Source organism: Lutra lutra, chromosome 10 (assembly GCF_902655055.1).
Source record: "Lutra lutra chromosome 10, mLutLut1.2, whole genome shotgun sequence".
In the NCBI taxonomy this organism is placed as follows: Eukaryota; Metazoa; Chordata; class Mammalia; order Carnivora; family Mustelidae; genus Lutra; species Lutra lutra.
Window position 1 is genome coordinate 98,170,949 of NC_062287.1, and position 13,768 is coordinate 98,184,716.

Genomic DNA, 13,768 nt, shown 5'->3' on the forward strand with positions numbered 1-13,768 from the left:
TTTATTTATTTTTATTGGACAGAGAGAGAGAGAGACCACAAGTAGGCAGAGAGGCAGGCAGAGAGAGAGGGGGAAGCAGGCTCCCCACTGAGCAGAGAGCCCAATGCTGGCCTCGATCCCAGGACCCTGGGATCATGACCTGAGCCGAAGGCAGAGGCTTTAACCCACTGAGCCACCCAGGCTCCCCTATGTTTCATGTTCTATGCTTTTAGGTTATCTGTTTGTTCTCTAAAGACTTAAATCTCGGGGTGCCTGGCTGGCTCAGATGGTTAAGCATCTGCCTTCGGCTCAGGACATGATCCCAGGGTTCTGGGATGGAGCCCCCTGCACTGGGCTCCCTCTGGCCCTCCTCCCTGCTTATGTTCTCTCTCTCAAATAAATAAATAAAACCTTAAAAAAAAAAAAGAGAGAGAGACTGACAGACTTAAATCTCAGTCATAACCTCAAATTCCTAGGAGAATGGATTTGCCCTGCTTGAGTTAAGCGTCTACCTCCGGTCCAATAAGCTGTTACAAGGAGGGTTAGGTCAGAGTATAATTAGTGTAGGGACTATATGCCTAACTCCTCAAATGTTATATAATACACAAGGTATCTGGCTGGCTCAGTCAGGAAAGCATGTGACTCTTGACCTTGGGGTCCTGAGTTCAAGCCCCCACATTAGGCCTAAAGCTTACTTTAAAACAAATTTTGGGGGGACATCAGGGTGGCTCAGTTGGTTTAGTGAATGCCTTCAGCTCAGGTCATGATCCAATGGTCCTAGCTAGGATCGAGTCCCTAGCTAGGATCGAGTCCCACATCAGGTTACTTGCTCAGCGGGCAGCCTGCTTCTCCCTCTGCCTGCCGCTCCTCTGCTTGTGCTCTCTCTGACAGATGAATAAATAAAATCTTTTAAAAAATTTTTTTTTAAGTTACATAATACACTAAGCAGTAAAGCAATCTCCATGCTCAAAAAGCTTAAAAATCTTGCTGAAATGAAAAAATGTGTCTAGTATGAGCGCCTGGGTGGCTCAGTGGGTTAAGCCGCTGCCTTCGGCTCAGGTCATGATCTCAGAGTCCTGGGATCGAGCCCCGCATTGGGCTCTCTGCTCGGCAGGGAGCCTGCTTCCTCTTCTCTCTCTGCCTGCCTCTCTGCCTACTTGTGATCTCTCTGTCAAATAAATAAATAAAATCTTTAAAAAAAAAAAAAAAAATGTGTCGGGGCGCCTGGGTGGCTCAGTGGGTTGAGCCGCTGCCTTCGGCTCAGGTCATGATCTCAGGGTCCTGGGATCGAGCCCCGCATCCGGCTCTCTGCTCAGCAGGGAGCCTGCTTCCTCCTCTCTCTCTGCCTGCCTCTCTGCCTGCTTGTGATCTCTCTCTGTCAAATAAATAAATAAAAATCTTTAAAAAAAAAAATGTGTCTAGTAAATGTTAAATAATATCCTACGATACAGTACTGGAATGGATGGACAGAAAAAGCTTCATGAAAAACTGTGCACTAAATGACAAACAGAAATTGGACCATGAGCAGGGAAGGGCTGACAAAAGAAAAATGCAATGCTTGCTCCTCTTGCTCTAGCCATCTAAGAACTACGGACCTAAGAAATAGTATTTTACCACATAAACAACCTCAGTGAAACATCCTTGTTGAAAACCTGCTCTAAGGCTTAAAGTGACTATATGATCACAACACAGTATTGCTTCAATATGCAGCTAATAACCAGCTAGCTGATGATGTCAGTTACACATTTTCAAGTTGCTAGTCACCACTACCCTGACTTCCTTTCACTCTCCAGACCCCTAAGATTCTTGCTCAGACAGCAGCATTCAGAATCAGGCAGGTGGCCAACAGGAGACAGAGGTGTTTCTCACTAGTAATATCCCACCAACCTAGCATGGTAACTGGCAGCATCACACAAACAGAAGTCATGCAGGAGAGAAAGAAATAGTAGCCAAGCTATGTGATGGTAGTGTGGAGGGAGGGGACTGGAGGAAAAGAGGAAAGTTTTCCACACACAAAAGCTACAAGCACAAAGAAACTGGGAAAAGCCTACAGTAAATTATCTGTACAAAACAAACTAGCAAAAACTTAAAAGATGTCCAAATAATATTGGGTTAAAAAAGACAGTCTACTCACTGTAGACTTAGTTACCCCACATTATCGCCCAAATATCACACATTCCCCCAGTCTCAGTGACAGCTTGCTTCAATCTCACAGGGGAAAAAAAAAAAAAAAAAGGTAAAAGAACAATGAGAAAGTGGTGACAGTTTCTAATTTAGTGATTCTTTTGCTGAAGAGTAGCAATGTCATGTAAATGGAGACTACTGACCTTCCAAAATTAAAAGTATAACACTCTAAAATTGAACAGCTTTGGAACCAAAAAACTTCATTTTGTATAATCCCCAAATGAAAGACATTTCCCAACTTGAAAATAAAGTATCAGTGGAGTTTCAACATGGGGCAAAAGTGATATTCAACTCCATTTTGTCAAAGCTGAACACAGCTATTAAAAGAAGAGTTGGCAGTCTACAGAGGTCAGAGAGTTAGTGAACAGTTCCTTCTAAAGCCACTCTGCACCTATGAATACATCCCAAAGTGGCATATTAAAATTAAGTGAGATCCATCAGATCTCACTGTAGTCTCTAAACTAGAGCTCACCATTTTTCCTTATATTTGCTGCCATTATTTTCTAAGTGGAGGAAAAAAATATCAAAATATTACAATCCAAAAGCTGTTCTGAAAGTGAGTCTATTTCCCTTAAAGTGGGGAGGTCAGCTGCTAGAGGGTTCCATCAGAACTTCACAAAGTTCTAAGATATAAAATGCTTTCATCATTTTAGAAACTGAAATAACTTATGCAGCACTCAAAGTTTCCCCTAACTAGGTTTTCTCATTGAGGGGGAAAAAAAATTTCTAATTTTAATGTTACTTTTTATATTTACAAAATTCATGTTCTCTGTATAATAAATTTTTTTTAAAACAATCAGGGGCATCTGGCTGGCTCAGTCAGTAGAGCACAGGACTCTTGATCTCAGGGTTGTGAGTTCAAGCCCCACATCAGGTACAGAGCATACTTAAAAAAAAAAAAAAAAAAAAAGAGGTAAAACAATGGTCAGTCTGAAGGAAAAAAAAAACAAAACACCCATGCCTCAATGCCTTAAAAATTTTTGATATTTATCCCTCTGGCCTAGCAGATAAAATTTTTGGGAGAATCCTTAGCAGAAAAAATGTTAAGTCAATATGAATTTTATGACACATATAAAACATTCTTGAAAAATTTTACAGTTCTGGAATTCAAATAAGTTTAAAAAGAACATATACACACATGGCCTCCATTACACAGCAGAAATTAAAAACTATGTAACAGTTCTGCTGATTAATTCTGTAAGGAAACCTCTACTTTAAAGACATTTTAGGGGGCACCTGGGTGGCTCAGTGGTTAGGCATCTACCTTCAGCTCAGGTCATGATCTGAGGGTCCTGTGATCAAGCCCCGCATGGGTTCCCTACTCGGTAGGGAGCCTGCTTCCCCCTCCCCACTGCCCCTACTTGTGTTCCCTCTTTGGAGTGCTCTCTCTCTGTCAAATAAATAAATAAAATCTTTAAAAGGGGGGGAAAAAAAAAAGACACTTTAGGAGCCCCTGGGTGGGTAAGTCCATTAAACGCCTGCCTTCAGCTCAGGTCAAGCGATCCTAGGGTCCTGGGAGCCCAGTCAGGTACTGGGCTCAGGGAGTGTTCTTTCTCCCTCTGCCCCTGCCCCCTGCCTGTGCTCTTTCTCACTTGCTCTAGCTCATGCTCTGTCAAATAAAATCTTAGAAAAAAAAATTTTTAACAGCCAATTTCATGACAAGGACAAAGTTACAATTACCAAGAACTCATCAAGTAAATGGTAATAGTAGCAAATTACAAAGCTCAAGTAAGGATTCTCCCTACAACATAGTTTACAAAGCAAACAACTAAACTGATTATAATTAACTCTTTCATCTACATTACTACTCTAAATATTAGAGCCCACTTTCTCTCCCTCCATGCCTAAAACTAGTTACCTAATTAGAAAGAGACCCAGGTGATCCTATTACAAATCCAGTAATATTCTCACCTGTATTCTTCAAGTTTTCTATGAATATAGGAGACTCCTATCAACAGATTCTCATGTGAGAAATACAGTGAAGATGAATCTAGGAAACCACATCACCCAAGTATTCCAGAGGGAACAATGAGCTCAAAGGTTCTTTGGGGAAGGATGCCGTGTGCAGCAAAACATTTCAGATGCACAAATTGGACTTTAGGTAACAATCTTATCCCTTAAGCCAGCTCAAAAGAAAATGTGAAACAAAATACACCCCAAAGGGGAAACAAAATGAACACTAACTTACTTACTGCCTGTTTATGTATGGCCCTGGCTAACCATTTTAAAGATTTTATTTATTTATTTGACAGACAGAGATTACAAGCAGGCAGAGAGGCAGTCAGAGAGAGGAGGAAGCAGGCTCCCTGCTGAGCAGAGAGCCCGATGTGGGGCTCCATCCCAGGACCCTGGCCTGGGATCATGACCTGAGCTGAAGGCAGAGGCTTTAACCCACTGAGCCACCCAGGCGCCCCCTGGCTAACCATTTTAACTGTGCTTTTCATTTGGTTGAACTGTGTGACTGACTCATGAGATAAATATATGCCCATTTTTACAGATGAAAAAAATAACATTATCAACACTTTACCAGGCATTGCTCAGTGCTAAGCATCTCGATTAATTCTCACATCACCATTCCACGTTGTTATCTCCGTTTAAAGACGGAAAAACAGGCCCAGAAATGTTAACAGTGACACAGTGAAGGTACCAATTTTTAAGGTCATTGACCAGAGAAGTCACACTACACCTATCCCTCCCAGGCTATGGTTATAAATCTCATTCAAATCACATCATTCTTTGAAGCCACAAGTTTCCATTTTAAGGACAAGAAAATCAAAGATCAAATCTCAATTATGGGGAGACTAATTTTCCAGGTTTTAACAAATTTCTTGTTTCTATTTTACTTGACCACTTCAGCATGCCACAGCACCTCTAGGAAGAAATATGCAGGTAAATACAGGATAATACTAACAGCAATCAACCTTGGCCTTTTTGAGAAGTCCCATTCAAAGGGGTGCCTGGGTCAGTTAGACTGATTCTTGCTTTCCGCTCAGGTCATGATCTTGGGGTCCTGAGCTTGAGTCCCGAGCCCTCTGCATCTGGCTCTGCTCAGCACAGAGTCTGCTTGTCCCTCTCCCTCTACTCCTTCCCCCATGCACTCACTCACTCGCTCTCTCAAATAAATAACGTTTGTGGGGGTTTTTTTTGTTTTTGTTTTACTTTTATTTATTTGACAGAGAGAGAGATCATAGAGGCAGGCAGAGAGGCAGGCAGAGAGGAGGAAGCAAGCTCCCTACTGAGCAGAGAGCCTCATGCGGGGCTTGATCCCAGGACCCTGAGATCATGACCTGAGCCAAAGGCAGAGGCTTAACCCACTGAGCCACCCAGGCGCCCCAATAAAGTTTTTTAATAAAAATGAAGTCCCGTTCAGGGGCGCCTGGGTGGCTCAGTGGTTAAAGCCTCTGCCTTCTGCTTAGGTCATGATCCCAGGGTCCTGGGGTCAAGCCCTACATCGGGCTCTCTGCTCAACAGGGAGCCTGCCTCCTCCTCCTCTCTCTCTCTGCCTGCCTCTCTGCCTACTTGTGATCTGTCAAATAAACAAATAAAAATCTTAAAAAAAAAAAAAAAAAAGTCCCTTCAGAAAAACTACATTGGATTTAATCTCTGGTTCAAATTATACTTCTGAAATATACTTTCATAATATATTCTAACTATAAAAATAACCAAAAATCAAAAAAACAGTTTTGAACAAAAGAATGTTTTCATGTTGTTTGAAAAGAAAGTATGTATGTCCTCCCTGACACTAAATAAAGTCCCATGTGTTAAGCACTGTGAGGACTGTAATAGTTCTTTGAGACAATCGCTGACTGAATAAAACTTACAGTTCATTCCTACCCCACGGACTAGCATTAAAATTCCCTTGATAACTAGAGAGGAGGAAAATGGAGTGGGAGGCTAAGTCCAAAAAGCAAAGAGAAGAAAAGTAGATAAGCAGATCAAAATCAGTTATGAACCTCAAAAAAAAAAAAAAAAAGGCAAGAAGTCGCTCAACTTAAAGGCTTTTATGCATGAGAATACTCAATAGTTTTGTTCATACTGAAACAAACCAGGAGGCCTTATGATTACCTTCAAAATGCTCTTTTCCTGAAAGTATTAGTTATTTATTCTAACTAGACCATTAAATGCTATGTTTATTAAACAATAACAACAACAAAGCCTACCTCTACACAATATGGAATCCCCGGTTATCAATCCACCTCTAACAAAACTACTGAAGTTATAAAGCAAAGGCAGAAATTGGGCTATTCTTTACTCTTCTTCCGTTCATGTGACACTTTCTGCACACAACAAAATATTCTGAAAATGATGTACATTCAAAGACTGGAAATCGTGGGGCACCTGGGTGGCTCAGTGGGTTAAAGCCTCTGCCTTCAGCTCAGGTTATGATCCCAGGGTCCTGGGATCTAGCCCCAAGTCAGGCTCTCTGCCCAGCAGGGAGCCTGCTTCCTCTTCTCTCTCTGCCTGCCTCTCTGCTTACTTGTGATCTTGGTCTGTCAAATAAATAAATAATCTTTAAAAAAAAAAAAAAAAGACTGGAAATCATAATTAGACTAGAATTAGAAATGATGATTTGGGTTACCATTATAGACTGTTAACACACACTGATGTTTTAATTTTCAAGAGTTCTGCATGTCAGTGGACATCCCCCTGTGACTGGCAACCCACATGAAGAGTATGAATTCTAATCAGTTCACTAGCCTTTATGAAAGAGCTCCATGAGAGGATGAGGTATCAAGATGAAAGAGACACCCCTAGGGCGCCCGAATGGCTCACTCAGTTGAGTGTCCAACTCTCGGTTTTTGGCTCAGTTCATGATCTCAGGATTGTAAGATCTAGCCCTACATCAGGTTCTGTGCTCAGAGAGGACACTGCTTGAGATTGTTTCTCTCTCCTTCTCCCTTTGCCCCACCCCCTCCTTGTAGTCTCTCATGCACTCTCAAATAAATAAATAATATTTAAAAAATAAAGATGAAAGAGACATCCCTGACCTCAGAAAAGTAGAGAAATTCAGCCACAGAAAGGAATGACATCCTGATACCTGCTACAACATGGATGAACCCTGAAAACATCATGTAAGTGAAGTAATACACAAAAGGACTAATATTCTGATTCCAGTTATGTGAAATCAGAAGAGGCAAATTCATAAAGACAGAAAGTAGTTTAGAGGTTACGAGGGGCTAGAAGGACGGCAGAATGGTGTATTATTGCTTAATGGTTACAGAATTTTTGTTTCAAATGAAGAAAACTTTTTTTTTTAAATAGTGGTGATGAGGACTTAGTAACACTAAATTGCACTCTTAAAAAAAAAAGTTAAAATGACCTAAACCTAAAACCATAAAACTCCTAGAAGAGAACATAGGGGAAAAACTTCATAGCATTAGACCTGGCAGTGATTTCTTGGATAAGACACCAAAAGTATAGATAACAAAAGCAAAAACAGACAAAAGACAAAATCAACACTGAAAAGACATGGGCAAAAAGTGTTTCTTCACATCATGTATCTGACAAAGGATCAATATTCACAACATATAAAACAACTACAACTCAACAAAAAAATCATATATCCTGATTTCAAAAATGAGCAAAGGACTTAGGTATTTCTCCAATGATAATATACAAATAGCCAACAACCTTATGAAAAGATGTTCAATTAACAGCATTAATAAGAGAAATGTAAATCAAAATCACAATGAAGTAATATATATAAATGTCCTATTACCATATTGTTCGTATGAAACTAAAATAATATTGAACACGAGCTACACTTCAATTTAAAAAAGTATCACCTCACACCCTTACTATTACTATTTAAACACATACACAAAAATAACAAATGTTGGCAAAGATGTGGATACTGGAACCCTTGAGCACTGTTGGTGGGATTGTAAAATAGTGCAACCACTATGGAAAACGTATGAAGATTCCTCAAAAAATTGAAAATAGAACTACTATATGATCCAGCAATCTCAATTCTGGCTATTTTAAGAATCGAAAGAAGGGTCTCTAAGAGATATCGGCACTCGCACAGCAGCACTAATCACAATAGTCAAAAGGTACAAACTACTCATGTCCATCAAGAGATGAATGGATAAACAAAATGTGGTATATATATAAAATAGAGTATCAATCACTTTTTTTTTTTAAGTAATCTCTACACCTATATGGGGTGTGCTATACGTAAGTATAAGTAATCTCTACACCGATGGGGATCCAACCAATAACTTCAAGAGCAAGAGTCGCACGTTTCACCGAATGAGCCAGCCAGGTGCCCTAGTATTATTGAGCCTCTAGAAGTATAGAAATCCTGTCACATACTACGACATGGGTGAACCTTAAAGATATTATGGTAAGTGAAATAAACCAGTCACAAAAAGCCAATACTATATAACTCCACTTATATGATGTATCGAAAAGCAGTCAAATTCACAGAAACAGAAAACAAGAGCACCTGGATGGCTCAGTTGTTAAGCGTCTGCCTTCGGCTCAGGTCTTGATCCCAGGGTCTAGGGATCCAGCCCAGGGTCTAGGGATCCAGCTCTGCATCGGGCTCCCCGCTCCCCGGGTAGCCTGCTTTCCCCTCTCCCACTCCCCCTACTTGTATTCCCTCTCTCACTGTCTCTCTGTCAAATAAATTAAATCTTTAAAAAAATAAGTAAGAAAAGAAAAGAAACAGAAAACATATGGGTGGTTACCAGGGGCTGGGGGAAGGAAAAAAAGGAGAATTGTTGTTAATTGGGTATAAAGTTTCAGATTTTCAAGACAAAAAGGTTCTGAAGATATGTTTCCCCTCAATGGGAATGCACTCAATCCCACAGAACTACACTCAAAAACAGTTAAAAAGAGTAAGCTTCACGTTGTTTTTTACATTAAAAAACACAAATACACCAGGGTGCCTGGGTAGCTCATCTGCCTTCAGTTATGAACCTCAAGCTCAGGTCATGATCCCAGGGTCCTGGGATTGAGCCCCACATGGAGCCCTATTGGAGCCCAGCATGAGGCTCCCTCCAGGGAGCCTGCTTCTCCCTCTCCCTCTCCAGCTCATCCTGCTTGTGCTCTCTTGCCTTCTGTCAAATAAATAAAATCTTCTTTAAAAATTGCAAATATAAAAAGTGGTTTAAATGGCCAGTGCAAAAAAGGCAGTTTTATTAAAGTACAGGGATAGGACCTGTGGGCAGAAAGAGCTGCCTTTGCCACAATTTTTTAAAATTAATAAAATAACAGATCAAACCCACCGAGTTGTATGGTATATGAATTATACCTCAATAAAGCTGTTTTTTTAAAAAAAAAAAAAAAAGCTGAGGAAATAGTTTACCTAAATGTTATGATCCCATGGCTTAAAAAGAGCAATTTGTTCAAAGAACCCTGAGCCCTGAGTAGTGGTGACTATGCTCCTATTTCCTCTAACTTCCTCACTAAGGCCTCCAAGTGACAGCTCTTCCCTCCCTTTCCAAGGCATACGATCACCTTCTACCCTCCTTATCTTCCTTATTAGGTCCAATCTCACAGAAAAATTAAGTTAAAGAAACTGCAGTGGCAGTCATGGGAAGGGGGACAGAATTCAGCACATTTAGAGAGTCCAAATCTTCATAAAAAAAATTTTTTTTTTCACATGGCAGACATATGACAAATGTTAGATCTCTGCCCTCTCTTTCCTTCTCTTCTTCCATCCCAGCATATGTTTAATAGAACAACTTCGGGGTGCTCTGGTGGCTCAGCTGGTTAAGTGACTGCCTTCAGCTCAGGTCATGATCCCAGGGTCCTGGGATGTAGCCCACATCAGGCTCCTTGCTCCTTGGGGAGCCTGTTTCTCCCTCTCCCTGCTACTCCGCCTGCTTGTGCTCTTTGTCAATAAATAAAAATTATTTAAAAATTTAAAATTTAAAAAGCAACTTTTCTGGGGCACCTGGGTGGCTCAGTAGGTTAAGCATCCGGTTCCCGGGCTTGTGAGATTGAGCCTGGCATCCAGCTCCACACTCAGAGTGCAGTCTGCTTGTCCCTCTCCCTCTGTTCCTCCCCCTGCCCACACAGGCAGGTGTTCTTGCTCTCTCTCTAAAATAAATAAATAAGTAAAACCTTATAAATAAATAAATGAAAGAGCAACTTCTCTGTGCTTGTACTGGACATCCACTGGCCCACCTCACATACGCTGGAGCTATTAAATCCACAGCACCACTTAAAATTTGTTTAAAAAAATTTGTTTAGGGGCACCTGGGTGGCTCAGTGGGTTAAAGCCTCTGCCTTCGGCGGAGGTCATGATCCCAGGATCCTGGGATCGAGCCCGGCATCCAGCTCTCTGCTCAGCAGGGAGCCTGCTTCCTCATCTCTCCTCTCTCTCTGCCTGCCTCTCTGCCTACTTGTGATCTCTGTCTGTCAAATAAATAAAATCTTTAAAAAAAATTTTGTTTAAAAAAATAATGAACTAACTGTGTTTTTAAACCATGCCTATCATATACTATTAAACCTTCAAAACACATCACTAAACTGTGAGTAGGATAAACTTATTTTGGCAAAATAATAAACATTTGTCTAATATTAAAAAAAGGATAAGATAAAGACCAAGGACCAAGAATCACTTATGAGTGATGGGACTAAGAGTGAGTTTCATTTCTTTTCTCTATTTTTTATAATGAATCTATAGTTTTTAAAATAGCTTCTGTAATAAGAAAATTTAGTGGAAATCTTTAGAAAAATAAACATTCTGGCTCAAAATCTCACTGTCTCTTACACCACAGGCACTTTCACACGTACTGCACTAAAGCTGAATTAGCACCCGGAAGACAGACACTATTTCCTCCATTTTGCAGATGAGAATAAACTGAGGCTCAAAACAGTTAAGTGACTTGGTCAAGGCTATATAGCCAGCAACTGACAAAGCAAGGATCACCAGGCCTTTTAACTTCAATCACAGGGCCCTTGCCATTCCAGGCAATCCTGCATTGTTGCTCCTAATATTGTCTGCTTGTTTTTTTTTTAATTTATGATGAGACTCTCTTCAGAATCCTTGCTATGTGGGGCGCCTGGGTGGCTCAGTGGGTTAAGCCGCTGCCTTCGGCTCAGGTCATGATCTCAGGGTCCTGGGATCGAGTCCCACATCGGGCTCTCTGCTCAGCAGGAAGCCTGCTTCCCTCTCTCTCTCTCTCTGCCTTCCTCTCCGTCTACTTGTGATCTCTCTCTGTCAAATAAATAAATAAAATCTTTAAAAAAAAAAAAAAGAATCCTTGCTATGTAACTTTGGGCAAGTAAGTCACAACCTCTGGGGGCCTCAGTTTCCTCCTCTGCAAAGCAAGAGTGGGAAAAGATATTTTATCTCTAATAGGCCCACATGCTAATGGATTTTCAGCCTAGATACCACCTAGGATAAGAAAACCTAATGTGCAAGAGTGAATGACTGGAGAAAAGTTGAGACCTACACTCTGGGCCAAGAGCCATTCTCAATGGAAACAGGTGGTGGACAGTCAAGAGTTTGGAAAAAAAAACCACTGGAGGAACCACAAACTTCCTGGTTAAATCAACAGCTGAAAGCTCCAGCTTTGCTTTACTAACAACACTGCTTCAATCTTGGCTAATTCATAATCAGAAACCACACACCGTAAGTAAAGCTAGGAAGAGTATAAAAACTTGCACGGTGGGGGGTAATAGTTTATGCACGCTATGGTAACTTCATGATCTTCCGAGTGGACTCATTAATGTTAAAACAGAAAGAAACCCGGTGTGTTTCGATGTGGAGACGCCTTCTTCCTCACCAAGAATGTTAAGGAGAAACTGAACTTGCATAGCACTCTAAGAGACGCCACACTCGAGGAAAAGAGCCGACCCAACACTTGTGGAAAAGGGGAAAGAATGCAATTAAAGCTTCTCCGATCTACAAAGAATCAAAGACAGAGAAAAGACCTCTAAAAGAAGTTCCTGTAAAGGATTCGCAGAGTATCTGTAACCTCTTACACTGCAAGCATTATAAAGCACTGCCGCCCGCTATTCAAAACTGTTATATAGCCTTTCTACTCGAGGATAAAGAGTAATAAAAGTACAGCATTAACTCTGCTGGAGAGAAAAAGATTCCATTTTGCTGAAACAGGCTCCGACCAAAACCTCACCACCTTCCCGTCAACTAGGAGGATGAGCCTGAACCCACGAGAAGCTCCTTGGAACCTGTGCTATAGTCCTGAGAATTAAAACAACATCTTGCCCCTAAAACCGCAACCAAGACACCACCTGCTTTAAATCCAAAGCCAGGTCCCTAGAGAAAAAAGCTCTTCACTGCGCTCTCCGCGCTCTAGGGTGCGAGATTCCAGCCCTGCTACTAGGCCACGACTGGGTGAGCACCTGATGTGGGGGGAGGGCGAGCCAAGGCCCTAGCAGATCCGGGGCGGGGAGCGGGGGGCTCTCAAGGCTCCCGAACAGAAGCGCTAACCCCCACAAAGGCAGGGGTCCTGGGCCCCCCTCCAGGGGTCGGCACCAAGAACACGTGGGACGTCAGGAGGAAGGAAGGGGTGTCCCGGGCAGACAGCCTGGGTCTGGCACGGCGGCCGGAATAAAGAGAGTGGAGCTACCCCTGGGGAGGGAACGGAGCCCTCGGGGCCCGCAGGGTGAAGGCAAAGGGCGCGGAGAAAGAGGGCAAGGCCACGAGGAGGGTGGGTCTCCCTGGGCGCGGGGGCACGCGCCGGATTAGCGCGGCGGGACCCGGGGAGCGGAGGGCCACGACACGCGGGAGGAGATCGCCGACCTGCCCCCGGGGCGCGGGGAGCCAGAAGCGGCCGCGCCCGAAGGGCCCTGTGACCCGCGGCCGCCAGGACCGGACCCGCCCCGCGGCGCCTTCCTCCTGCCTCCTTTCCCTCCCTCCCTCCCTCCACCCGCGGCCCGTTAACCCGTGGCCACCGCACTCACCAGCGGCTGCACCTGAGCCCGCCGCTGCCTCAGCTGCTGCCTGCGCCTCCGCAGCCGCCGCCGCCGCCTCGCTGCTGAGGCCGAGTCCCGGGGGAGCCTCCGCGTCCCGCCGCCGCTGCCGCTGCCGCCAGAGCAGAACACCCCAAAATGGCGGCACTTCCGGCACCTACCACCGGCGGGGAGGGCTGAGGAGGAGGAGGGGGAGGGCGGTGAGAGGGAACGTACCACCGCGGTGCCGCCCGCAGCGCCGAGCCGAGCGGAGCACCGAGCAGGGCCGAGCGGAGCGCGCGGCGCTACAGCGCCCCCTTGGGCTGGGGAGTGGAGAAGCAGCCGCGCCGAAGCCCTGGGCGCTGCGGGCGGAACCCTCAGCCCGGGGAGCTGCAGGAGCGCATCTCTTTGTCTCCGGAGCGCTACTGATGCAAAGGGTCTGAAGACCCAGCCTGAGAGTCTGAGGTTCTTGGCCCTGCGCACGGTACCCACAGGAGTTCTGGATGGCTTGGTGGGCGAGGACCTCTGCTTGACACTGAATTATGCGCATAATAAAATATTTGATGAATGAATGAATGAGTGAATGGAATAGCGCTTGGCCAGCTTTGGGCACATGACACACCCTCCTTCTGCCCCAACAGACAAGCAACGAGATCCAGGCCTTCTTCCGTCTTTGCTGAGATGTGGAACGTGAATGTCATTGCAAGCTTTCAGAGTTAGGGGAGTGCTTTCT

At 43.6% G+C, this 13,768-nt stretch overlaps 1 protein-coding gene across 10 annotated transcripts in view; it reads right to left on the bottom strand.

The window, feature by feature from the left end:
* Positions 1-13,212, bottom strand: part of CELF1 (CUGBP Elav-like family member 1) — a 76,230-nt gene extending 63,018 nt beyond the window's left edge. For 4 of the 10 annotated variants that reach the window (XM_047690605.1, XM_047690604.1, XM_047690602.1 and 1 more), the window contains exon 1: positions 13,048-13,210. The gene's annotated coding sequence lies outside the window, so the exon portion shown is untranslated. Of the gene's footprint in view, positions 1-13,047 lie in introns of all 10 variants that reach the window. The other 6 variants (XM_047690609.1, XM_047690610.1, XM_047690611.1 and 3 more) reach the window with 3 other exon arrangements.
* Positions 13,213-13,768: the final 556 nt, after the last annotated feature.